The sequence below is a fragment of the Podarcis liolepis genome (genome assembly GCF_965112155.1).
Source record: "Podarcis liolepis genome assembly, chromosome: 10".
NCBI classification, from domain to species: domain Eukaryota; kingdom Metazoa; phylum Chordata; class Lepidosauria; order Squamata; family Lacertidae; genus Podarcis; species Podarcis liolepis.
The window spans coordinates 71866834-71893794 of NC_139562.1; the positions used below are offsets into that span (position 1 = coordinate 71866834).

Below are 26961 nucleotides of genomic sequence, written 5' to 3' on the forward strand. Positions count from 1 at the left end.
TTCTGTGTTGGTAGTGGTGGATGGAGGAGAGGGGGGCTCTCCGCTATGTTTTATACAGTGCTGCCTCGCAAGACGAAAAGAATCCGTTCTGTGATTCTCTTCGTCTAGCGGTTTTTTCGTCTTGCGAAGCAAGCCCATTGACGGATTAGCGGATTAGCGCTATTAGCGGCTTTTAACGGCTTATCTGCTGATCGGATCAGCTGATAAGCAGCTTAGCGGCTTAGCAAAAGGGGGGGAGAGAAGGGAAAAAACCCGCAGGAACTCGCAAGACATTTTCGTCTTGCGAAGCAAGCCCATAGGAGATTCGTTTTGCGAAGCACCTCCAAAACGGAAAACTCTTTCGTCTAGCGAGTTTTCTGTCTTGCGAGGCATTCGTCTTGCGGGGCACCACTGTACTGAGGAAGGCATTCTTCCTTCAAGTACTTGGGTCTTAAGCCATACACACACAGAGCCACACATGCATATTTACATGCACTTGCAGATGCAGACATTATCAGCATTTCCAGCTGTAATTGGCAAGCCAGGGAAAAGCGGGCTCTCGGCACTCCTGGCCACTGAAGCCACATGGACAGTATGGAATCCTGGCTGCACCCATGAGCAGCAGTACTACCACTACAAAGGAGTACAAGCCTCTTTCGTCTTCAAACTGTAGGTCATGATATATAATGGGCAGAGTGTTGAACTGGGACCAGAAAGAAATAGGTTCAAAAAACCATATAGCCAAGAAGCTTACTAAGCAAGTTTTGCTCACACTAGAAAACACAAGAAAGCTTTCCTAAGCTGCACAGAAGAAATACAAAAGCAGTAAAAATAAATATAGCCAGGATTGCCGCTCTAAGCATACATTAATCTCCACACATACACACAAAAGAAAAACATATTCTACAAATAATGAGTTCAATGTCACAAGCTACATTTTTCATTAACTTCTCCGCTTAGCTGAAGTCCTCTTAAAAATTTACATTAATAAAAAATATTTTGCATAAACATTTATACCAAGTAAATTAAATCAATTTGCTTTAAGGAAATGTGGTATGTATTTGTTGAAGACCAGCACCCCTTTGACCAGAAGGTATCATAGCAACACACATACAATAGTTAATATGGAAAGGACAGAGGAATCAAGTTCTTGATGCATTTATCAGGAAATCATATGAATTAAACAGGTGCTCATAACAAGACAAACAAAGCCTACATATATGAAAATCTAAAATGAGAATCAAAATTTCCCAGGGAGTCTTCAGACACTATAATTCACGCATATGTTTAAAATGTTTTGTGTTTATATCCCCCCCACACACACACACAAAATAAAAAATACAAAGTGCAAATGACGTTTAACAAATCATTTGTGGGATTGGCTGTGGTTCCCTGTCAAGGGCGCCAGCGTTTCCTGCTGTGTAATGTGTGAAACGGCCCTCCAATGACCATTTAAACAGTGAGAATGGGGACACAGGCAAAAGAGAAAATAATTGGAGTCAGAATTTTAAATTAGAGGAGAAACAAAGCAAATTTAACTCCAGAATCAAAACCTGAAACGTTCCCAAGGGCTGTTTCTCTCAATATATATGAGAGAAGAAGAGAAAGCCTGCATTGCTTTGGTTTCTGGCTACAACCTACTCACTCGCCTTGCAGTAATCCCACAGACTTCAAATAGACTGCTTTGGGGAAAGCAGTTAGTGGATGGCAGCCAAAAACAACGCTACTGCAGTTATTTTGGAATATTTACCCTACACTGTGAGGCAAGCTATGTGGGTTAAGCCCATTTTTATTTGTTCTAAAAGGTAAACACTTACTAAAAATAAATACCTTAAACAGGAATGAAGGGCAATAACTATTCAAAACCTAAGTTGCTCAGGACACAACCTCTGTCCATCCACAAAGTAGCTGCTAGTTTTCTATGGAGTTGCCAAAAGCGGCTGACATTGTTTAACTACCAGAAGAACAAAATGGAATCACTGTGTAACACTGAATCCCATGCCAAGTAACATCTGTATACACCATCAGGGATTCCCTATAAAAGACATCTTGTTTGGACTACATTATCCTTTCACATTTTATCATGATTCATTGTACTGTTAATTCAAACAGAAAGTTTATGATCATCAAACAGAGCTGTCTCTCCGCTCTCACTACCACCATACAGTACACAAAGGAAATGTTTGCAGTGAGAAAAATAGACATCCATGCAGGCGACAGGCTTTACTTAGGACTATTTCGCTCCTATCCTATTTGCACATAAAGAAACAGATACCTGGACAAAGAGGAGCATGGTTATATTAGCCCAAGATTATTATGGGTGAATACAGATACCATTTTGTACGCCCATCATCTGGAATGCTATGCCAAGCATTAACAATGCGGTTGCTTTGAGTTTTGACATTATTTCGAAAATGGTTTTTGGAGATAGGTTAGATGAAAAGAAATTTAATGGATACATGTTGTCAGGGAACTGCCATCAGTGCCGGAGGGAGAGAGCAAAGTCCAGAGGGATTCCGGAGAGCATCCCGGGATTGGGAGAGGCAGCCCATCTTCTGGGGAAGAGAATCAGCGTAGCACCAGTGGAGAAGGGGGGCAGATGGGGGAAGCGGCGAGGCGGTCCCATGACTCCTTGCCGGGGACCAGCGGAGAGAGTAGAGGTACTCCGCTGCCTACGCCCTCCTTGCGCAGAAGGCTTCCATGCAGAGAAAGAGGAGGAGGAGACTAGGCGTCAAAGAGCTTCTTTGCTGGAAGAAGTTTAAGAAACGCCCACTGACGGATTCTGCCAGCGATTGAGACAGCCACGGGTGAGTGGCTGCCCGGACAGAAAAGGTTCACTCAGGCAACCCAGCCAGGTGTTTGCACCGGCTTACGCACGAGCAACCCCTAGAACCATTACACATGTGTGGTGAGAATTCCACTGCGCCCTTGTTTTAACAAAATAATGTGCTCAGTGACAAGACTACATGATTCAGCTCCACAAGGTCACAGGTTCTCTTTCCACCCTTTTCCTGTTAAACTGCAAGCAAACATGGTAAGTCAGGGCTCAAGAGCCACAGAATTTTATTCAGCAACTGATCTCTATGAACTATTGCTCAGTGAGCTTTCAAAGTATAGCTGACGCACTGTGAAGTAATTGCAAGCAACCAGCCAGAGCAATTCCCTAAAGCCTAAAAGGCTAAATTAACTGAAGGATTCCTGTGAAGCATCCCAGTGTCTCTAGGCTGCTTCTTGTTGTATAAGCTTTGCCTCGTGATCCTGGCTGCTAGCAGATGGCCCCCAAAACTTCTCCAGCATCACGCTGTCAATTAAACAGTGTCACTAGTTATATTTACAAGCCAGTTTCCAGTGGTAGGGGGGGGAGATCTGTCAAATCCTCTCTTAAGGCTGATGCCCCTTGACAGAATCATTATAGATGGTTTGCTTTTTCCAATTTCTGTGTGCCCTTGTAACTTACTACACGAAACTTGCTTGATGCTTTTATTCACACAGTGGTCAGCTCATAGCATATATCTGCGGGCTTTTCTTACAAGTCAATGCAAGCCAAACAACAGTTTAATGTGAATGTGCAAGCTGCTCAAATGTTCTCTGCTCCTCCCCCACTCCAAGAACCAAGCTTATGACAAACCATGAGTGGTAACTAAGGTTTGTTCTTGGCTTACAGCTAATAGCTTGTTTGGAGAGACACGAGCCCCGGTTCAGACATTATGACCAACCAGAATATGGCTTGTTTCCTGGCAACAGCAGGACAGATGGAGCTGCTGAGCAAGACAGTTTGCTTTTAGCTATGGTTTAATGTGATGTGCAAACTCATCCAGCACGTAAGAGACTAGTCTCTTTCAGATCTCATCTCTATAATGATCACACTTAGGAGGAAACCCCCTTCTCTCCACTTCACATCTGTACTATGGGGATTAACATTGACCTACCTTGCAGAGTTGTTGTGAAGATAACTGAAATAAGGTACTGATGACCAACAATGGTGCAGATTCAATTAATAGCACAGATATTGTAGCTCCGTTGCCTCAGTCAATTATCCCAAGCCAAACTGACTTTGATGCAGACAAAAAGATTTATTAGTGGCCAGATGGACAATGTCAGATGTTTGAAAACGCATGTGCTACGAAAAGCAAAGGACAGCACCTGCATTTAGAAATCATTCAGTTGCACATGCAATTTTTGCCCATGGGTCCTAAACACAAGGATACCCAAGACAATGGAGCAGAAAATGCTCTGGGTAAAAAGGGCAGGCTTCAAACTTCTGAAACACACTGAAGCGGGGATGAGGAACCCATGGTGGTGCTCCAGAAGTTGCTGGACTCCCTTAGCCCACGCTAGTTTAGCCAGTGCTCAGGGAGAATGGTAGCTGTAGTCCAACAACATCTGGAGAGCCACAGGTTCCCCAATCCCACCTAAAGTGTCAATCCACTAAAAGATTAACAAGATACACACCTCTTTATTTCTTTACATAACTTAAGTTCAGCACAAGTTCCAACTACCTATTACAGTAAATCAAGACTGACATTACCCAAGATGAATAGCTTCCAACCACTTAGGCCAGTGTTTCCCAAACTTGGGTCTCCAGCTGTTTTTGAACTACAACTCCCACCATCCCTAGCTAGCAGAACCAGTGGTCAGGAATGATGGGGACTGTATTCCAAAAACAGCTGGAGACCCAAGTTTGGGAAACGCTGACTTAGGCAAAGACGTTACAATATATAGTAAGAGTGTGGTTCATTCTCTGCCCTTCACTCTTAATAGCATAGGTAGCATGGTAACTTGGTTAGCTAGGGCTTTTCCCAGACTATTTGCAAGGCTATATGATAAAGATGCCCTGCTTTTCAAACATGTCCAAAAGACAAAGGCGTGTGTGCAGACTGGCAAATCAAGCATAGGTGCTTTGACGAACTTGCAGGCAAAGCTACTGTAAATACCATGCTTTGGGCTACCGAGTCATGCTGTTGAACTTTCATTTAGTATTGTATTGCATTGCATTTGCACTGTTCATTAACAACCTCCACCCATAAAATCATTTTTAAAAAACCAAAAAAACAACTGAACAAATACTGCCCTCAAGTAGAACTCTGCTACCCAAACGAAGGACTGGAATTTCCTGTGAGTAAATGAAGGCAAACTGTCGCTCAAGTGGATTTTCCTCCAGTTATGGTCTATTTCACAGCTGTTGTAATGCCCAACAGCTGAAATGTTTAAATCTGCTTTTTATGTTAGCAGCACTCAGTCAGAGTTGTTTTGAGACACCCGCGAGAGTGGTTTGCTCTCAAGGGGATCTCATCACAATAAAAGTAATTCCAAGAATCTTTCTTATTTCTACACCAGGCAAGCAGTTTCAAGCTAACCATAATTGCCTTTCATTTCAACCAGTCTCAGCTTTAAAGGAATAACTCAGAATTAGATCTGTTGTACAAATTAAACACTACTCGCATGCTGGGAACTGTTTGAACAGGAATAATACAATCAGCCTGAAGCAAAACTGGCAGGATTGTATATGCACTCCAAGGCATAAAGGAGAGTCTGAAGGTCCAGCTTTGCTCAGAACAGCAGTTTATCAGGGTAAGTGGCCAACAGTCATTCTTTGACTATTCAAACACACTTTTTCATACAAAAAAAGAAAAAGAAAATTGTTTACAAAAGTGAATGTTTTCAGGACTGAGAAAACACAGTAAATCATACGTAAGTCTGTACAAATGAAGCTGTTTCAAATATGGTTGTATTTCTAAACTACAATTATAGACTTTGTTATACTCTTATTTTAAAAGGCACAATACATGTCCATATATATTGGGTGGTATTCAACTAAGTTTTACTCAGAGTAGCCCCAGTGAAATTAAACAACATGACTAAGCTAGGCCCATTAATTTCAATAAGTCTCCTCTGAGTAAAACCTAGTTGAATACCACCCACTATGTTCTGCTGTGGTCATCTTGAGAACTATGCTGCATCAAGTATTTATGGTCTGCATAACAAATAAACAGAGCTGAAAATATGGGGCTAAAGTACATAGGACAAGATTCTTAATTTATTGCATACCCATTTTCTGGGGTTCACAATGTCTCTTGCTATATTCATCATGCAACAGTCCTACCCACCCCCGGATCTTCTCTCCTGACATGGAAGCCCATAGTTGCATTGCATGCCAGAGGCACTCTAAGGGCTTCTGAAGCACCACGTGACAAGCATATATTTGCCCCAGCCCTCTTCTCAAGCACAGATGTGGAGAGGGATCATTCCAGCAGTTACACTGTGTTTGAAGGGCCTTCAATCTGCAGGGACGATCTACCGCTCCCAGCCTCAACTATACTTAAGAAGAGAACTGAGATTATTATTTTCTGTGCTGTGCTGCTTTCTGAGCTGCCACAAGCAGGGCCAGCCCAGGACATTTTGGCATTTGAGGCAAACCACAAAATGGTGCATGCACACCCCAGACAGAGAAGAAGGAGACGGTGAAGCTCTACATCAGGAACAAGGAGAAGAATGAAAATCTACACACAGTGAGTTCCTTGGAGCAGTGTTAGAAACTGGGATGGGAATGCTAGGAGCCATGTGGCTCTTGGGACCTAGGTTGTGGGCACCAAAAAAAAAAAATGCTTCCCCGCTACCAGACCAGGCAGCCCCATAGCAAAAAAATAAATAAATAATGCTGCTGGGTGAATCGGGGGTCTGAACTCTACCCCACCAAGCACCTGATTCACTGGGCAGCACAGCAGCAAAAAAATTTTTTTTCCTGCCAGGTGATTCACGGGGTCTGCAGGGTAGCAAAATAGTTGATTTGCTCGGCAGCAGCAAAAAACAAATACGAGTCTTTAGCTGCTGCGCTACTGGGTAAATCATCTGTTTTGCAGGGTAGTGCAGTAGCAAAAGATAAGTCTGCCCTGCCCAGTGCCACCAGGCACTGAATCACCTGGCCAGGGAGGTGGAGATGCCAGGTGCCAAAGGCAGCAATCACAAAATGCAACTGGTGCCGGCTAATTTTGAACCGTGCCTTGGAGGCCGGACTTGCTGCCCCTCTGTATACTGCCACCCAAGGCAGTCACCTCACCTTGCCTCATGGAAGGGCCGGCCCTGGCCCCAAGCACCTTGAAAGTGCAGAGGTTTGTTCCTGACCCAGCACCACATTTCAGTTGTTCCTCTCGACCCTTTGCTAAAATCATGAGGCAGGTTTGCTTTTTCGAATAAAAATATTTTTTAAGCATTCGTCTCACAACAATCCCCACAGAAGAGCAAAAAGCAATTGAGTTATCTCCGTTGAACAAAGCTACTTAAAGTAAGGGGTTTACAAAACCATTCTTGGAAATAGAAGCCAATTGTATTATCTCTTATCTTGAGGATAAGCCCAGGGCAAAATCACATTGCAAGACAACTAGGGCAAAATCCATTTATGCTACTGGCAGTGAGACAGTGAACACATGCCTGCTATTTGTTATTACAGCAATATCTAAACTGCAAAAATTGCAACACTTTTTAACATCTTTGTACTTACAGGACCCAAAGAAAGAAAGTAGTTTGTTTTAACACAAAGCATTCACACATGAAAATGTGTGAGAGGTAGACAGAAATACATTAAGAGAAGAAAAAATGTTGTGAGCATCAGCACACCTTTTCATTCCTATTCTCCTCGTAAGGCTTGACTGGAGTTGCTCAGAGCTAGGCTGCCATTGTCTGCTCCAAAAAATGGGTCCTGTTCTTCCACAACTTCCAGTGCAGTCATGAATACAGTCATGCAGATTCTTCCATCCCAGGATTACAATAGGACAGGCCGCATCCCAAAACAAAGGATGCCTATGAATACCCATCCTAAAGATAGATAGATAGATAGATAGATAGATAGATAGATAGATAGATAGATAGACAGACAGACAGACAGATAGACAGATAGACAGATGATAGATAGATCAAGTGGTGTATAATTTTTAATGGAAATAAAATACGTATCAAGTTGGGGTGGGACTTAGAGACAATGACAATAGAGACTTTAAAAACACTGGGAACCGTTTATGCTGTATTTACAGAAACATCGTAAAGAATTGGACTCATTAGTAGGGTTTGAGTAAACACTTACAATTCAGGAAACAAAGGTAAAGGTTAAGAAACAACAACTTGGAAATTAAGCAGAAGTAGCAAATATTCAAAGAACCAGAAAGGGAAGCTGAGGGAAGTCATAAGGGGGGGGGGGAATATCTGGATTCTTTAATTATTTTTCTTTTATATGATAAATGTGTGGAATATTAAATTGTAAAGCTAATATACCTCCATCTCCCGTGGCTAGTCTCCTAAAGATATTTTCTTGAATCACCTTTAGTTTTCAGTGGAGCCTAACAGCACAGTAATTCAACTGTAAGCCACCTTCTCAAATAGTCTCATCAGAATGTTTCAGGCCCCGCATATACCTCTGAATACACAAGACTGGAAGAATCCTGCCAAGGATGACTGAGGTGTCCCACTGCTGGGCTTTCACATCACAGCACTTGGGTGTACATTTTGACCTGTTTCTGTAAACCAGCTGGTCCTAAGTGGCCCCCTCCATATTAACATTTGAAGCTGCCTTTTACCAAGTTGGAAGAGTAGTTCATTCAACCTCAGCTATAACTATATACAGTGGTGCCTCGCAAGACGAAATTAATTCGTTCCGCAATTCTCTTCGTCTTGCGGTTTTTTCGTCTTGCGATGCACGGTTTCCCATAGGAATGCATTGAAAATCAATTAATGCGTTCCTAGGGAAACCACCTTCAGACCAGGTCCGGGGACAGTCTGTCCCCGGACCTCTTCTGAAGGCTGGGGGGGGGGGACAAGGGCTTTTCTTCCCACCCCCAGCATTTTAAAAAACCCCAGGACAGCGGAGGACTTCTCCGCTGTCCGGGCGATCTTAAAATGCTGGCGGGCGGCATTTTAAAATCGCCCCGGGACAGCGGAGGACTTCTCCGCTGTCCGGGGCGATTTAAAAGCCCCTGTGAAGGCAGGCAGGGGGGATGAAGACTTTCGCCCCCTGCCCGCCTTCAGAAGGTGTTCCCGCCCCCCCGCTTCGGGGCAGCGTTCCGAAGCGGGGTGGCTGGGGCAGGTGTTCCCGGCCCCCCGCCCGGCTTCGCAGCACCGCTCCGAAGCTCGGCGGTGGGGGCAGGTGTAACCGGGACCTCTTTTGAAACAAGCGGCTGCGGAGAGAAGCGATCTCCCTGCAGCCGCTTGCTTCAAAAGAGATCGGGGGCAGCTTTTGAAGCGGCTGCAGGGAGATCGCTTCTCTCCGCAGCCGCTTGCTTCAAAAGCTGCCCCCGATCTCTTTTGAAGCAAGCGGCTGCGGAGAGAAGCGATCTCCCTGCAGCCGCTTGCTTCAAAAGAGGTCCGGGACCTCTTTTGAAGCAAGCGGCTGCGGAGAGAAGCGATCTCCCTGCAGCCGCTTGCTTCAAAAGAGATCGGGGGCAGCTTTTGAAGCGGCTGCAGGGAGATCGCTTCTCTCCGCAGCCGCTTGCTTCAAAAGCTGCCCCCGATCTCTTTTGAAGGCTGCGGAGAGAAGCGATCTCCCTGCAGCCGCTTGCTTCAAAAGAGATCGGGGGCAGCTTTTGAAGCAAGCGGCTGCAGGGAGATCGCTTCTCTCCGCAGCCGCTTGCTTCAAAAGCTGCCCCCGATCTCTTTTGAAGCAAGCGGCTGCGGAGAGAAGCGATCTCCCTGCAGCCGCTTGCTTCAAAAGAGGTCCGGGACCTCTTTTGAAGCAAGCGGCTGCAGAGAGAAGCGATCTCCCTGCAGCCGCTTGCTTCAAAAGCTGCCCCCAATCTCTTTTGAAGCAAGCGGCTGCGGGGAGAAGCGCAGCAGCTTGCTTCAAAAGAGGTCCGGGGGCAGCGGGAAGCGCCCGGACCTCTTTTGAAGCAAGGGGCGGTGGGGAGAAGCGATCTCCCCGCCGCCCCTTGCTTCAAAAGAGAAGACCCGCTGTCCCCGGGGCAAGCTTCGTTTTGCGAAGCAAGCCCATAGGGAAATTCGTCTTGCGAGGCAACTCGAAAACGAAAAAACCTTTCGTTTTGCGAGTTTTTCGTCTCGCGAGGCGTTCGTCTTGCGGGGTACCACTGTATGTCAGCTATAACTGGGAGCAGCTCTCCACAACCATAAGCAAAGATATTTCCCAATCATGCTATCAGACATCCTTGCAACTGTAAAAAAGGCCAGGGATGGATCCTCAGGCCTTCTGTGTACAAAAGCTAAGCATTTCCCCCACTAGCAGTGTGGTATAACGGTCAGTGTGTCAAATGCCCACTGAGCCAAGTTCACTGGGTGACCTTGGGCCAGCCACTGTCTCAGTTCATCATATTTCACAAGGCTGTTTCGAGGATAAAATGCGGAGGCAAGAACCATGTACACCCGGCATCCCCAACCTTCAGCCCTCCAGATGTTTTGGCCTACAACTCCCATGATCCCTAGCTAACAGGACCAGTGGTCAGGGATGATGGGAATTGTAGTCCAAAACATCTGGAGGGCTGAAGGTTGGTGATGCCTGAGGTACACCTTTCTTGCGTTCCTTGAAGGAAAGGGGGGCTCCTTGAAGTAAGTATTGTAGAGGCAGAACCATGCAACCATCGGCACTACAAACCAACATATTTAACTTTAATTTCTTTCTACACAAAACCTTATAAAGATTCTCCTGTTAAAAATCTGAGACATCTTCATAGTGCTGCAGTTCAATACCCTGTTCTACTTAGCTGGGAACCACAATAGTGAGAGATTTAACCTCATTCAGCTATGTACTGTAAACCAGTATCAAGTGGCCAAAACACACTGGTATTTAACTAGCACTAGCCCTCCTAAACACTTTACACAGTACAGTGGTACCTTGGGTTACAGACGCTTCAGGTTACAGACGCTTCAGGTTACAGACTCCGCTAACCCAGAAATAGTACCTCGGGTTAAGAACTTTGCTTCAGGATGAGAACAGAAATCGCATGGTGGCAGCAAGGCAGCAGCGGGAGGCCCCATTAGCTAAAGTGGTACCTCAGGTTAAGAACAGTTTCAGGTTAAGAACGGACCTCCAGAACGAATTAAATTCTTAGCCCAAGGTACCACTGTAATCATGTTCAGCATGTGTACACCAATGCTGCACTGGTGCTTATTATTATTAACATATACATTATGAAACCATGAGCTGCATTTCCAAACTCTCAAGGACAGATGCCAAGGAGCCATAACTCTGTGGCACATGTCCATAACATTTGGACTTTGCACACTACTAACACCAATTGTAGCCCTGACTAACACAATTGCTCCATAAAGCACGGAGCATGCCCCTGGCTTTCTGGGCAATCAAATCACATATTCCACTTCACAGGATGATTTGCCAAGTATTACAGGATTTTATTAAATACAGACAAACCTTTTGCATGAACAGGGAAGTGATAAGGCATATAGCTGTGATCTGTTTTACATGAACCATGTCTTTTCAGGACAGTTAACCTCATAGCTCCTGTTTCCCTTGGACAATTATCAGAAATGTTACTTGCAATTTTAAGCACTTTGGCATCCATTCTTTTCCAATCAACAGCCAAAGAAACAAATGGAACATCTGGGAAGCTACACGTGTGAGAAAAAGACTATATGCCCACAGAGGAACAATACACAGCACAAGGAGACAACCACAAGATTTATCTGGATGGCAAGACTCATTTATGGAAAATTCCAACACAGAGACACAAAATAGAACATGACAGCAGCTATGATCACTTTTTCCCTTACAATTTGGAAAAAGAAATATAATTTAGACAGCCACCCTCCCTCGACTGAGACAAAACCAAAAAATACCAGTCAGCTTGCTCATCTGGGTAAGAACGAAGAGGCAACTTCACAACATCGCAAGGAGTTTTCACAGCTGAATTCCCTTTGCAGGGTATGTCATTAAACTAGTCAAATGGGCCTGCACTGGAAAAGTATCGGAAGCAAGAGGACTGTGAACATTATCAGCAGTGTAGATGGGAAAACAGACACACGTCCACCACCACCCAATCTTCAAATGAGAGGTAACCTGCTGGCAAACACAGTTCAACATGGTAAGGCAACTGGGTGAAATCAGTAATTTCAAACAATTCTAATTACACACAAACAAAAGCCATGATACTACTGTAGATTTTCACTCTCAACGACATAAATGGATATTTGTTTGTTTTCATTTCATCCTCACAAAACCCCTGTGTGGCAGGTCAGGCTGAAAGAGAGGCTGGGGGAAGACTGTCCCGGGGGGGGGGGGATTTTGAACCCTAGCTCAACTCCTGCCCTCTCTGAATGCATCACGCGGATGTCATAAACATGATGTGAATTCTGGTGCATCATCCAAGCACTGTTTCCACATCAATTAATAATAATAATAATAATTTTTATTTATACCCCACCCTCCCCAGCCAAGGCCAGGCTCAGAGCGGCTTACAAGCAATAATAAAAAGAAGTTGAATGAGTACAAATTAAAAACAAAATTAAAATACAACATTAAAATATGGAAACATTAAAATGTAGCCTCATCGTAGGAGGAGAAGGAAAGGAAAAAAGAAAGAAAGGGAGGGAGGGAATCAAATTGGCTCCAAGCCAAAGGCCAGGTGGAACAACTCTGTCTTACAGGCCCTGCGGAAAGAGATCAGATCCTGCAGGGCCCTGGTCTCATGAGACAGAGCGTTCCACCAGGCCAGAGCCAGTGTTGAAAAGGCCCTGGCTCTGGCTGAAGCCAATCTAACTTCCTTAGGGCCCAGGACCACTAGGGTGTTGCTATTTATGGACCTTGAGGCTCTCCGTGGGGCAGACCAGGAGAGGCGGTCTGTAGGTACGAGGGTCCTAGGCTGTGAAGGGCTTTAAAGGTCAAAAGCAGCACCTTAAATCTGACCCTGTACTCCACCGGGAGCCAGTGCAGCTTGAAAAGCACTGGGTGAATATGCTCCCATGGCAAAGGCCCCGTGAGGAGCCTCGCTGCAACATTCTGCACCCACTGGAGTTTCTGGGACAGCTTCAAGGGCAGCCCCGTGTAAAGCGAATTACAGTAGTCAAGCCTTGGAGGTGACCGTCGCATGGATCACTGTGGCCAGGTTGGGGCGGGAAAGATAAGTGTTTAGGGCTGCAATCCTACACTTGTGTGGAAGAAATGCCCACTCAATAACACTGACACTTACTTCCAAGTAAACATGCATGTACATGACTCTAATTTATAAAGTCCAATGAACTTAATAAAAATGGGGGGGGGACTTCTACTATATTTATTTCAGCTCCACTTCTAATCTAGCCACAGGCTTCTCACAAGGCTAATTGGCTGGACAGTAATCCTCCGTTTAAGCACCCATTAATACGGGTTAATACTTATTCTGCTCATTACCTTAGGAAGCAGGTATTGTTTATGAGGACTGTGAAGGTGAGTGTTGACAAATGAGGCCTCTAGTTCACAAAGTGGTTTTTTTTCCCCCAGTTGCTTATATATATTCAAATAGTTTCAGATCATTCTATTCATTATGATTCTAGGTAAAAGTGTTCACAGTGAATTTTACCATTGTACAGTAGGCTAGCGTCTGCACATGCCAACACTTCCCTCTCTATCCTCCATCCAGGCAAGCAAAGGCAAGCATTATCAGAGTTCAAGATCACATTCCAACCAGGCAAAAACACTCGAGGAGGGTACAAAGCAAGGCTGGAGAAAGGTGTGCCCCCAGAAAGTCCCAACAGCCAAACAGAGAGGCCAGAAGGGCTGTACTTGGCTAGGAAGCAGAGGGCTGCGGTGATGGGAAAGCCAGCGTGGTGCGAACACATGGGCAAAGCCAAGTGAGTTTCCCGTCAGTGTGCCTGCACCACACTAACCTCCCTGCTGCGTCACCCATTCCCCTCTTCTTCTTGGGAAGAAGCAGTGAGTCAGCTCTCAGGAGGCAAGATGGGCACTGCCACCCCACCTCACCATCTGCAACTGAGTGTAGTTTGATGTAGGAACCCCAAGTTCAAATCCACAGCTATCCTCCTTGTGGTTTGGCGTGGGCAAGCCGTTGGTCATACAAAAGCCCTCACACATTTAAACCCATCATGGAGGAATTGTGGGACTGCATGGGCTAGCCTCCCCCTCAACACTGACTTGCCCACCAACAAGGCCTCACAACCATGAGAAGGGAGCGTATGGACGGAGTGCCTCCAACAGGATTGTGGGGAGAGAATCCTGGGCCAACCTGGATCGCCACACGCACACATATGGAATTTTACATGTGTTCTTCCAACACATGCATGGTGCTCCTTCTCAAGCTCACAGTAGGGCCAACATAAGCCTGTAAACCCCCTCAACATGTTAGAAAATTTCAAAATGTCAGCTAAAAGGTAAAACATAATGAATACTTTAAAATAAGATTGACAGACTGTTGTGCAGTCCTATGTAAAACTAAAGTACACATCATACAGGCAAAGCCCGCAAAATCGAACATAATCTTTTATATTTGATGTTTTTAAAGAAACTGAATATATTGACGCATACTGCTGTTGAGATACCAGAGAGGCAACACCTTTTAAAGAGGTAGGAAAGGGGGGAAGGAAAACAAATGCACTGAATATCATTTAACTATGTGTAAACCGTTTGCACCACGATTATCAGATTTCTACTTAAAAAGGTATCTTCATGTTGCGATACACCTAAGGCTGATCCCCAATAGTACTGAGGCACGACTGGTACAACTTGTGGGGCAAGCACACTACTACTGCAATCTGCACCATCATGGCAACGCAAAACACAGCTCCCGCCACTACATGCATCATGGACCCACAAAAGTCACCAATTCCATTTCCCCACAAGCACAGCAAACTTTTGCACTGGGCCCAAGTACACAGGCCAGCCAAAGTAAATAATGAGCACTTCTTGTGTTGAAGGTCCATAAACATTTTCAAACCAGCAGTTTTGGTCAGGGCTGTTTCCCTTTCAGAAGGCTTCTTAATATTCACTGCTTCCAGAATATTGCTGCAGGGGATTACACACACCCAAGATCTTCTGGACACTCCCAGCAACACTGAGACCCCTTTCCCCCCAACTCTCATCTGGGTTGTAATTTGGTGAAGATAAGAAACAGCAGGAGCACTTTCAAGTAGCAGGAGAGAGACTCTCTTATTTGGCCATACTCCAGTGAAAACTCTGCCAAGCCAGAAGATTCGGGGAGGGGATGGCAAGGAACACCAAAAAACCCCAAACAACTGGATAATAAGCAAGTCAGCCTTAAGTAGGCCCTATATATAGAGGGCACACCATTACATTCTAGCTGCTCAAATGCAGAAAGACTCAAACTACGATGTGTGACCTACAATGCAGTTAAGAAAGAGCGGAATCAGGGGCAGAGAGCAGAAGGGGAACCACTGCTGTCTGTCAATCCTTGTGATATACAGGCCATCCCACCCCACATACATTCCAGCTGCCATGGTTATGCTGGTAAATGATACTCCTTCCCTCTGCTCACATTTCACTCGAGGCCAATCAACTTAGCGAGAAGCCATTTGTTTTGCATCCCTCATTTGCCTCATAAACAAAGAGGCCCCAGGAGATCTCCCTTTGACACCTTGAAAGTAATCCTCGCTTTCCCACAGGGGGTGTGGGAATGATCACATTCCAATTTCATAAAACTGTAGGACAGAACTAGGTCACCCAGTAATTGTGTAGCCTTAAAGGGGCAGCCGAGTTTGGATTTCACTTTGAAGTCTGAAAATGAGGTCAACATCACAGGAAGGGGTGGGGGTGGGGAAGAAAAGGCAGTCTTGAGGGGACATCTCCTCTTTTGACATGCATACCATCCATATGAGAACCTCACGCTGTGGCCCTCATTCCTGAACGATTTATAAATAAACACAGAGACTGTACATAGCTGGGAGCTTCACGGATCGAGTCTGAACATTGTGAGCATTTCACACAGGGCTCTGGTTTTCCCCCCAAGGTGCTGCCCAAACATGCAATAGGCTATTTTCTTTAACATCTCCTTCTGCGTAACCAGTGCCTCCCGGCTGGTAGAGATGGGGAGAACACACACAAGTTTTCAAATTGTGTTCAACTTCTGGCCGGTCCTTGAAAATACATTCAGGGTTTCCTCAGTAAGATCAGGCAGACAACTTGCCCCCCCCCCCCACTGCCAGCTTTCTCCTGCAGTGTCCAGGCCCAGGAGTACATTGGGACCTTCAAGGATGCGCTCTCAGGTGATATAGGGCAATGGTGAGGCCTACAACTGGTGCCCTGCATGAAGCGACTCGCATTGTGCTCTGTACGTGTCCCTGGATCCATTGCAACATGCAAGCCCAATCCGTAGATTCCTCAGTAGGCAAGGGTTTCCTAAAAGAAGTTTTGAGAACCACTGCACCTAAAAAATTGTAGTGTCTCAGATAACATTTCTGAAGGCAACAGCCGCCTCACTCTCTTTTGGTTTCATCAGGAACTTAGAGCGTTATGAGTGAAATCCTAGTGGCATTTGTGTTGATGGCTTAGGTGACAATCTTTTGAAGTTGTAAGTCCTGGATGCTTAATGGGCAAGTCCATCGGCAGATTCCAAGAAGAAAACAGAAATTGCTGAGGAGTGATATGACCGGATAGCAAATTTTCAGGGTTAAGAATTCACTGGCAGTTTTTCAATGAAGTGTAGTTCTGAAACCAGAAATTAGATTGTTCCCTCTGTATATAGCTGGTATATGCAACAATTTTGGCCATGTGTATACTTAAAACTGCAGATGCAACACAATCTCTGGAATCAGACTTGTTTCATATAGTTTATAGGACTGTAAGACATAGAAAACTGCTAAGATTTTAAATGCATACTTAATAGCTGTGGAACAATTAGACCAAGATAGATGAGCATCAGTTCTCAAATATGCTTACATGTAAGAATCAGTCGTTTCAACAAACCAGTGTTGAAAGTTAGCTTCTGTAGAAGAAATCAAGCAAAACTTTGAACTGCAAATATGTTTAATGAGGAAGGAAATGCCATAGACTAACCTCTAGGCTCCTTCTTCAGGTTTAACAGGAGTTAAATACATAACAGAATGTGTTCTAGGACTTAAGACGCTGAAATGGAGAATGACACTAAAACCATACTAAGGATGTGCAACACATACACTGGCCTGAAAGTGTGGCATATTTCAGTGAAGGATAAATAGTGGAGGAGCATGTTAGTTAATCGCATGAACTGTGTAAGCAGGGAAGTATTTGGTTCAAGTATCAGTTCTGCCACAATCAAACTGGATAACCTTTAGCAAAGCCACCAACATATGCATCAGACCATGCACTAAATGACTGTATAATGTATTTCAGTATTTGTCACAGAGACAGGAAAAATATAGTTGTCCTTGTACAATAAGGTGGAAAGCAAGCAGCATAACCCTAGCCATTTATGAAATAATTTGGTAAATAACATACTATAGTGGATGCTCGGGTTGCGAATGTGATTCGTGTGGGATGCACGTTTGCAACCTGCGTCTGTGGGTTGCGATTCGGCGCTTCTGCGCATGCGCAACCGCTGAAACCTGGAAGTAACCAGTTCCGGTACTTCTGGGTTTCGGCAGTCCGTAAACCCGAAAAAACGCAACCTGAAGCGTCTGTAACCCGAGGGATGACTGTACAGTTAAACAAATTAGGAAAACCTTAATTTCAACATGTGCCATTTCCTTATTGGCCTAAAGCAGTTATTTTCTACATGAGAAAATAACTTTAAATGTGACATAAATTCTGTAATTTTTCAGAACCCCAAAACTGTGTATAAAAGCTAAACTCAATATACACTCGGACCCAGCTGTAATGCAAGGAAGCCAATATTCTAGTTGGCTGCCATGTTTACCAATGTCATGTTGTCAACAAGGCAGTAAATGCAGGGGGGGGGGGTATTGGGTTGTTGTTATTTTATGGTTTTATATTTTGATTTTACTCTGTGAACCACCCTGAGACCTCCAGGAAGAGGGCAGTATAGAAATTCAATCAATCAATAAGGTCTGGACTGTATCACTTAAGAAGACTGCAGATGGGGATTCACATAACGGGATGCTCTGCCAAGCAAAACATGCCCGACATGTGGAAAAGTTGGGGTATTAGGATACAATCCCCAAGATGCAAGTCATAAGACTACCTTAGTAAGAACTAGTTCTCAAATATGCGACCAAGTGCAAAGTTGACATTCAGCCGTCACCAGTAATTTGTTTGCCCTCAGTCGTTTGAGGAGGGGGTTACAACCATAGCTCCCAAACAAAAAACCTGAAAAACAGCATAGGAAACCTGAAACATACGAAAACTAAACCTTCCACAAGTATAAAAATCCTCTTCTAGAGCTGGCAGTCACTTACGACTGTTACTGTGACACTTCTCATCCAGTAAGAGTGAGAAAATGTTGGGGTTTTGGAAGAAGTGAGTCTCACTCTCCTGGGAAGGAAATGAACCATCCAAGCAGGCCCCCCCGTCATGGGAAGGGGGGGGTGACACCTTTGGGATCCTTGTTCCCTCAAACGTATCTTACCAAAATGTATCTTACCCAAAATTGCAGCTTTTGTTTACCGATATAAAGGGGAGGAGGGGTGCTGCCAGTATTTCACTCCCAAACTTCCAACAACAAAGAAAACTGCTCCTGGCTTGCAAGAAGTGTACAAACTGAGAAATTTTTGCTGTTCACCCCCTTGGGGCAGTCTAGAAATGTTTTTATAAACAAATAGGCACACTTTTTTGTTTAAATTGTTAAATGAATTTGGCAACTTCACACTTCTTTAAATGGGGCCTACATTTCATAAAATCTTCACTTTCACACCCCCAGTTCCCCCACATCTCCAGTTGTGGGCTTGTTCCATTGTCATGGACTATGGAACAGCTGCTGACAGCAATACTGAAACCAGTATGGATGAAATAAAAGCAGAAGGCACCCAAAGAGAGCCTACACCTCTCAAAATAATTTTCCTGCTTAAATAACTTTCTCCTTAAACAGCCTAAGCTCTCCAGGTGAGAGACTAACCAGCCAGTCAGCAGACTTGAGCCAACTGTTCTGTTTTGAGCTACTGAAGTAAAATCTCATCTTTTCCACCTCCCTGGCACTTCCCACTTCCATTGACCATCTGCCCTACTCACCAAACTTCCTGGGGGCTTCAGAATCAGCAGTCCCACCTTGACCACCCTGCCTGAGAAGGGCTAGACTACAGTCTCTAGGGTCTCCCAAACACTCACTACTTTTCCTGGTGCTTCTGGGTGCAGAGTATAAGGAATGCTTGCAGAGTGCAAGGGGGGCACGGGGGTGGAGGGAGCATGCATTTGTGTCCAAATAAACACTTGCACCACGCACAGACAAATGCCCATCTTTACACATCCAGGGTCAGTTTATCTCCCACGGTAACAGCACCCTGAATTCTTTAGTTTTTCCCTATATATGGAGAGAAACATTCACTTACATGTGCAAAGCAAAGGAGACCACAATTCACGTGGCAGTTCAGTGTGTTTCTGAAAAGCAGTTCTATTTGCACAGCTCCATCCTTGCTCACACTAGAGTGTAACAGAATGTTAGTATATTTAAAAGGGTGAGAATGTTACAGTACATCAAGACTTTTTGACTTCAGGTATATTTGACTGTTCAGAATATCTGCACTTATGAGCACCTTTGTTGTTGCACTGAAGTTTCAGGAATAGAGATATTTATTTTGCTGATCACTTATGCCCTTCTGCATGTTCTACAACCAACAGTTCACAGTGCATATTTTACTGTCAAAACTTTGAACGAGGCTAAAGGAAAAAGAACTAGCAATGCTGACTGCGCCATAAATCCTTAAAAATTGTCTACAGATTAAAAACATGAGGTAAATTTGAATCAGTCACTCCCCATAAATATGCTTTAGAAAACTGCTTTAAGCTATCCTTTAGAATCAGAAAAGCTACTTATGAAGAACACTGTATTCTGCCATTTATTCAGCTCTTCAAAAACAGCTTGGGGTTGCCAGCCTGTTTTGGCCCCCATCTCTTCTGCACACATTACTGAAAACAGGTAATCTCTTAAAATGCCATCCAAGAGTCCACTCTAGTACCAAGAGAATAGGGAAGAAAGAAGATGTGGCTCTTCAGCTGGCAAGACCGGACCCACAAATGGGTTGCGCTAAGCATTTAACTTGTGCGCATTCAGCTTCACGCGCTTGGCAAAAAAATAATAAAATAAAAGGGGGCAGGTACAATCCCCAGAACATAGCATCTGCCTAAGTTGCGGGCTTACTTTAGACTTAGTATTTATGGATTGTTTTTCTTAAAAGTACTTCCAGTTCTTGTCAACTTCAGCATCAAGACACAGGGGAAGAACCTTAGAATCATAGCACTGCCAGTTGGAAGGGACCATGAGGGCCATCTAGTCCAACATGGAGGAATCTTTCTCCCAACATGGGGCTCAAGCCCACAACCCTGAGATTAAGAGTCTCCTGCTTTACTGATGGAGCTATACCGCTTTCAAACACTCCAAGACACTTTATATATATTATCCCCATTATCTTTATAATATGAGGTCCGCTACCTCTACAGTGGTACCTCGGGTTACAGACGCTTCAGGTTACAGACTCCGCTAACCCAGAAATATTATCTCAGCTTAAGAACTTTGCTTCAGGATGAGAACAGAAAGCATGCGACGGCGGCACGGCGGCAGCAGGAGGCCCCATTAGCTAAAGTGGTGCTTCAAGTTAAGAACAGTTTCAGGTTAAGAACGGACCTCCGGAACGAATTAAGTACTTAACCCAAGGTACCACTGTACTTCTATATTGAAGGGGTCGTGATGTCCTAATGGCTATGACAAAACTTGAAAGAGGAACCCCACAGCTCACACTTTTAGCCACAAGACCCAGCCCCAGATGTAGCGCTCAGTGAAAATGCCACCACGCCATCAGCAGGTGTTACGTTAATGTGCAACATATTAGTCACAAGTCAAACCATGATGAGAATAACAATTTGATCAAGCCACCCTGGAGGCCAACCCCAAAGCCATTCTAAATTGTTCCAATCCCTCCTCCTCCTCCATGGTGACATACGGACTGACCACCTCCTCCTCCTCTGCTTATCCACAGCAGCTCATCTCCTCTCAAGCTGGTTCATAACAGGCTTTCATGTTATCAGGAACTTGACAGAGCCCAGCTTTAACAACTCTCTGGTCTATGACTACTACTTATGAGCTACCACTCTACATGCGAGGGGCATTCACACATTTGGGAGTCCTCCGTGTCTAAAGATGCTATTCCTAGTTGCCCTGTCTGAAACAGAACAGTATGATTTTATTGCTTTGGCTCATTGTTACTGTATTAGGCTTTTTACCATTTTAATGTTGTACGTGTTATCCGGTTGATTTTATCAGGTACTACATGCTGCATTCTGAAACAAAGTCTATTAAATAAATGAATGAACTCTTATTCGTATGAATAAACTTGTTAGCCTGGAGTCTCAACAGAAAGATGAATCTGCCTTGCACAGGATCCCACCATGCTTATTTCACTGCAAACCACTCTGTATCCCTACTACAGCTGTACAGGATTGCCTCTATCCATCACAACAAAGCTTTATTTTTCAGTTCCCTGGGCTTCCCTGCTCTTTCTTAGAGCCAAGATTCTCAAATGGAAGTTGCAAGTCACTTGTAGGTAGGACAGACAAATGCTGGGCCTGCAAAAGGGATCTGCTGCTACTGAAGACCAGTGTCCTTTCTCTCTTTGAAGCCGGGGTGAGGCACTCCGAACGCAGCAGATAACGGAAGGAACTGCTCAGTTCCTGTCTTTTGGGTCAATCTGGAGCAAACAAGCAGACCCTGTTGCCAGGAAAGAGAGGACAGCGACAGGAGTCTCTATTTTCCAACTCCACAGAATTCATATGCATCAACACTTCTACGTGCAACAACCTACACACAACCCCCAACAAAACAGATGGTTAATACAGGCCTGGTTTGGGGAGAGGGAGGGTACAATTCAGAAGACGGATCACCATATTTTTCGCGCCATAAGACGCGCCTGACCATAAGACGCACCTAGTTTTTAGAGGGGGAAGGCAAGGAAAATAATATTCTTTAAAGGGAGCGCTGAGCAGAGCCTGTAGGCATCCCAGGCACTGCTCAGGGCTCCCTTTCACGAGCCACGTGGAGTGTGTGTGCGGCTCTTGGGGGCTTTTCCCTAAGGAGTTAGAAGGGCAGCCCATCAGTGATAGAGAGTCTTTCTGTCAAAAAATGATTTAAATCAAGTCTTACTGACTAGTAATTTAAATCAAATCCACCCTGCTGGGATCCAAGTCACTGGGAATGAACAGCTTCCCAAAACTGTATTTTGCACAAGTGTAAAAGGTGCAAGTGTTATAGGATTTCACCACAGTTTACACACACAAAGACATATGCTGCATACATCCCAGAGCAGAGGTTAAAGACACCAAACTGAGCCAACAACCCAACAAGCAGACGCTTCAAAGAGAAGCTTCAGTCAGTCTTTATTTTACTCTCTCCCAACTTCCCTCAGATGGTGCCGCCCAACATTTTTACTGGTCAAAAGAAGGTGGGTTTGTTTTGCTCCCGTGAATAAGCAAACGGCAGATGTCTAGCTGGAATATATGGCAGCTTCCAGTTTCACAGGCAGGAAGAGAAATAAAGAACTCTGTGTTCGCAGGAGCCCTCGCTCCCCACTGGGCAGAGACAGCAGAAATCTGACAGGCTTTAAAAGCAGCAGAAAACATAGCAATATTAAAAACACAAAGTAAGTACCTATTGTACAGAACAACCTCTCCCAAAATAACCCTTATCCCAAATTAATAAAACCATGACTTTTTAATTCAATTAAACTGCAGTTCTCGAGCCATTCACACACTGCTGAAGCCAAAACAAAAATCAATGCGGCTGATCCAGAAGGAATCTGGAAAGTTCACTTCCACTAGCCTTGAAACTGTATGGGGTTTGATTAGGCATGTTGGTTTTTAAAAAGCTACCAACTTAAATTAAACCTCAAGCAAATTTTTATTGGCACCAACAGACCGGACTAATAAACTTCTTCCCTCTAGTCTAGTGAAACATAGAACCTTAGCCTGGGAGACATGAAGCCAGCAGCCAAAAATATTCTCTCAAGCATGACAAGGTTTTCACAGTATCCTGCTAGATCCCCACCACTGCAAGATCACCTTTTCCATTTAGCACCAGTGTGAACATAAAAGTAGGCCGTTCTTCCCAAGCTGCATCTGACCTGAGGAGGAGGTCTTGAGCATATACCTTCCTTAAAATCCCCCCCCCCACACACCTTTTACCAAATCTCATCCATATTCATCTTTAATATATTTCCCCATGCTTTCATCTACATGATTTTCCACAAACACACACACTGCATGCATTGCCCAATCATCGCTGGTTTGAGAAAAGACTCCAATTTCCTTGGCGTCTGATCAACCTGTTTGGATTCTACCTGCAGATTGGCTCCCCCCTCCCCCCCCTTCCGGGCAGCTGATTTAATAAAGCCCAGGAAGGATCCCCCCCCCGCCCTCAGCCTTCAAGTTTACATTTCTCCACCCTTCGGAGGACTCCTCCTTCCCCACCTTCAGCCCCCATTAAGGACCCAACTCGGCGCTTCCTGCCGATGGCCAACAAGTGGGGAGGGGGCGCTTGGCAGCCCAGACCCGGAGGGGGGGGCAGAGTGTTCCAGGATGAGAGAGAGAGAGAGAAAGGGAGAAATTAAGCAGCATCCCCAATGCAGCGTGTCCAGAGAGCGGCCGCGCTTGCAAGCCAGGAAAAGCAGCCGGAGAGCAGGCGAGCTCCTCCTGCACACGAGGAGACCAACGGACTTACCCAAGTCGGAAGCGGACCGGGACTTTCAGCAGAGAAAAGGCCTCGCCCCTCTGTCCAACTTTACAAAGCCATCCCCTCTCTCTCTCTCTCTCCTTCTCCCCGAGCTCCTTCCGCCTCGCGCCCCGCAGGATCCCCGCAGCAGAAGTGATCCCGGGGGAGCGACCCACGTCACTCCCTTTTCCCAGGCTCCTCCCGCTCCCGCCCCCGCAAAGGGAGCGGCCAAAGGGACGGGAGGAAAGTCCGCAGAGCCCGCCCCCGCCTCCCGCGGATTGGAGGGGGAGGACGTCGCTCGCGGGAAGGGGGCGGGGCTGGGGGTCTGGCCCGCCTCCCCATCGACATTCCAGGATCCCGGGAAGCGGGGGGGGGGGGAGCGCCTTTGCAGCGTCCGCGGGGAAGAGGCGGCGCGGGGAGTAAACAGCGCGCAGCGAATCACGGGGGGGGGGTGTCGCGAATGCAGAGTGCAAACGGGGATCTTTACTACCAATGCAAAGTGAAAACTGGTTTTAGAGTTTTTCCATGTTGAAGATCATTTTCCCCTCGTAGTTTCCGAAACTGCGTGCTCTCGAGGCGGGTGGGGGGGGAGAAGAGCCCCAGGACTTTCAGCAACTGTAAAAAACCTGTGTTGTCCTGGAAGAAATCTGCCTGCTCCAGCCCAGGGGGGGGGGGGGGGATTGGAATAAGGCTGCATTTTAACAGCCTCCCCGCCGTTTGGCCCGTTCCTTCGCCCTCGCGCTCCGCTTGCAAGGCTTGCTCTTCGCAGTCCGGAACTGAAATTCACTTCAGTTTGGTTTTACAATGGACGTTATTCACACAGCAGCAGCAACAGCGAACACCAGCCAGTCGCGCAGCCAAATTCTGAATGAATTGCAATTCAACTCGGGGACTGTCGCTAAATCATCTTTTTTGTGTGTGTTTTAGAATTGGGGGATCAAAACAAAAGCTTCTCAAACTAATTTTAAAAGGTCTGGCCTGAGACAGGAATTATAGAATCAAACAACTGTGGAATTAGAAGGGACCCCAGGGGTCATCTAGCCCAACCCCCTGCAATGCAGGAATCTCAGCTCAAGCATCCAGGACAGAGGGACACCCAACCTTTGCTTAAATGCCTCCAATGAAGGAGATTCTGCGGCCATTCCACTGCCAAACAACTTACTGTCAGAAAGTTCTTCCTGATCTTTAGTTGGAATCTCCTTTCTAGTAACTTGAAGCCATTGGTTCCAGTCCTAACATCCAGAGTTGGGAAAACAAGCTTGTTCCCTCTTCCACGGGACAGCCCTTGAGATATTTGAAGATGGCTATCATATCTCCTCTCAGTTTCCTCTTTTCCAGGCTAAACAGACCCAGCTTCTTCCTTCATTTCTCATAACACCAACAACCTTCTAGCAACACAAAACACAGAGCTTAGTACAGTGTTTCCCAAACGTTTTTGGGCAACGGCACACCTGCTTACCGGAAAAAAATCTCGCGGCACACCACCATTAAAGCCCCGCCCCATGACGTCAGCGCGCAGCGTCACGCGGGGGGGGGGACGCACAAAAGTGAACGTTTTTTCCCTTCCCCTTGCCGGGGTGGGAGGAGGCAGCAGAGCGAGGGCAGCTGAGGCGGCGGCGGCGATAGCGGGCGGAGGAGGAGCCGTCGCCGGGAGTTGCTGCTGCTGCTGTTGCTGCTGCTGCCCGGACATGCCGGCCTCCTCCTCCTCCGCTGTCTCGCGCTCCTCCCTTTTGCGCGAGCTGCCCCGCCGCTCGGCACCACCACCGCGGAGCCGCCCCCGGCTCGACGCGGATCCTCGCCGCCGCCGCCTCTCGCCGCCCGACTCGCCCGCCTCCCTCCCACGGCACACCAGCCGGTGTCTCACGGCACAGTAGTGTGCCGCGGCACACCGGTTGGGAAACACTGGCTTAGTACACACACACACACACACACACACACACACACACACAGGCAAGCAAAATGCACTTTCACTGTCCAGTGACACATTATAACCAGGCAAAAGCCCTCAAGGAGAGGTTTGGTCTAGGGCTGTGGTGTCCAAACTTTTTTCAAAGAGAGCCAGATTTGATAAAGTGAAGGGCCGTGAGGGCCGACTGAGTGGCCAACCAAAGTTGTTAAGCTTTTTTTAGGATTGAACCCCAGGAAATAAACTGCCACGGGGGCCGCCGAAACAGACTTTGGACATGCCAAAGAGTCCAAGAGCCAAACAGACTGACCTCGAGGGTCACATGTGACCTTCATGCTTGAGGTCCCTCCCGCTACTCTAGACTTTCAAATGTTATTGTATAGGAGTTCTGTCCTCTTTTGGACTCTGCCTTTATACATATGAGGTACAGTAAGAATATACACATTCCAGCACTGAAGCATTTAGAAGTGTTCAAATGAATCCCACACACATTTAATGAACCACAAAGAAGCATCAGGAAAACACCTGCTGGCTACGGTCGTTGCATCCTGACACTCCCACTGGCTACGTCCCACATACAGTTGCACATAGAGTCATACAGTTGTAGAGCTGGAAGGCTTCCAGTGGTCATTTAGTCCAACCCCCTGCAATGCAGGAATCTCAACTGAAGCATCCATGACAGACCCCCTGAATGCTCCTCACTCAGCAGCATCAAGGTGGCAGCAGGTGGTGTCCATTGGGACTAATGAAGTGGAAGGCAGGGGCCCCAGACGGCAGGTGGAGCCCGTGAGACACAGAGTCCACTCATTCTCCTTTTGCCCCCCTTCCCTGCCAAGTTTTACAAGGGCAGACTGGGACTAAGGAAGCTAGCAGCCCCTGAACTGGCTGTGAAGTGGCAAGGTGTGGGTGCCTGAGAGCAGCCTGAGTTTGGGGGGGAACTTCCACATTGGCCCGAATGGAGCAGCCCCCACTGCTTCAAGGGACATTACTGATGGGTGCTTTCTCACCAGCCATTCACTGGCTCTGTTTGGGAGACCCATCTCAACACCACTTTGGTCAGATCTAAATACGGCTTTGATACAATGATAGCGCAGCACTTCATTTTGCCAACAAATTGTGCTGCTCTTCCTCTGAAAATTAAGCCCCAGGTAAGCTCTTCTTTGCATAGATTTTATGCCATCACTTTAACAAAGTGAAAATTAGCATAGGACAATGCTACTAAGTCTGCAGGAACCTTGAAACTTTAACACTTGGATGTGAGAAAACTGCTAATATTTGCACTGTGGTGCTTAGTCGGGGTATTTTAGGTTTAAGTTTTAGCACTTCTATGGT

General features: G+C 45.9%; 1 protein-coding gene across 25 annotated transcripts in view; it reads right to left on the bottom strand.

Annotated features, from left to right (window-relative positions):
• PPFIBP1 (PPFIA binding protein 1) overlaps window positions 1–23940 on the bottom strand; it is a 133835-nt gene extending 109895 nt beyond the window's left edge. For 19 of the 25 annotated variants that reach the window (XM_083463997.1, XM_083464003.1, XM_083463999.1 and 16 more), the window contains exon 1: window positions 23733–23910. The gene's annotated coding sequence lies outside the window, so the exon portion shown is untranslated. Of the gene's footprint in view, window positions 1–23732 lie in introns of all 25 variants that reach the window. The other 6 variants (XM_083464006.1, XM_083464004.1, XM_083463978.1 and 3 more) reach the window with 4 other exon arrangements.
• Between the last annotated feature and the right edge of the window lie 3021 nt (window positions 23941–26961).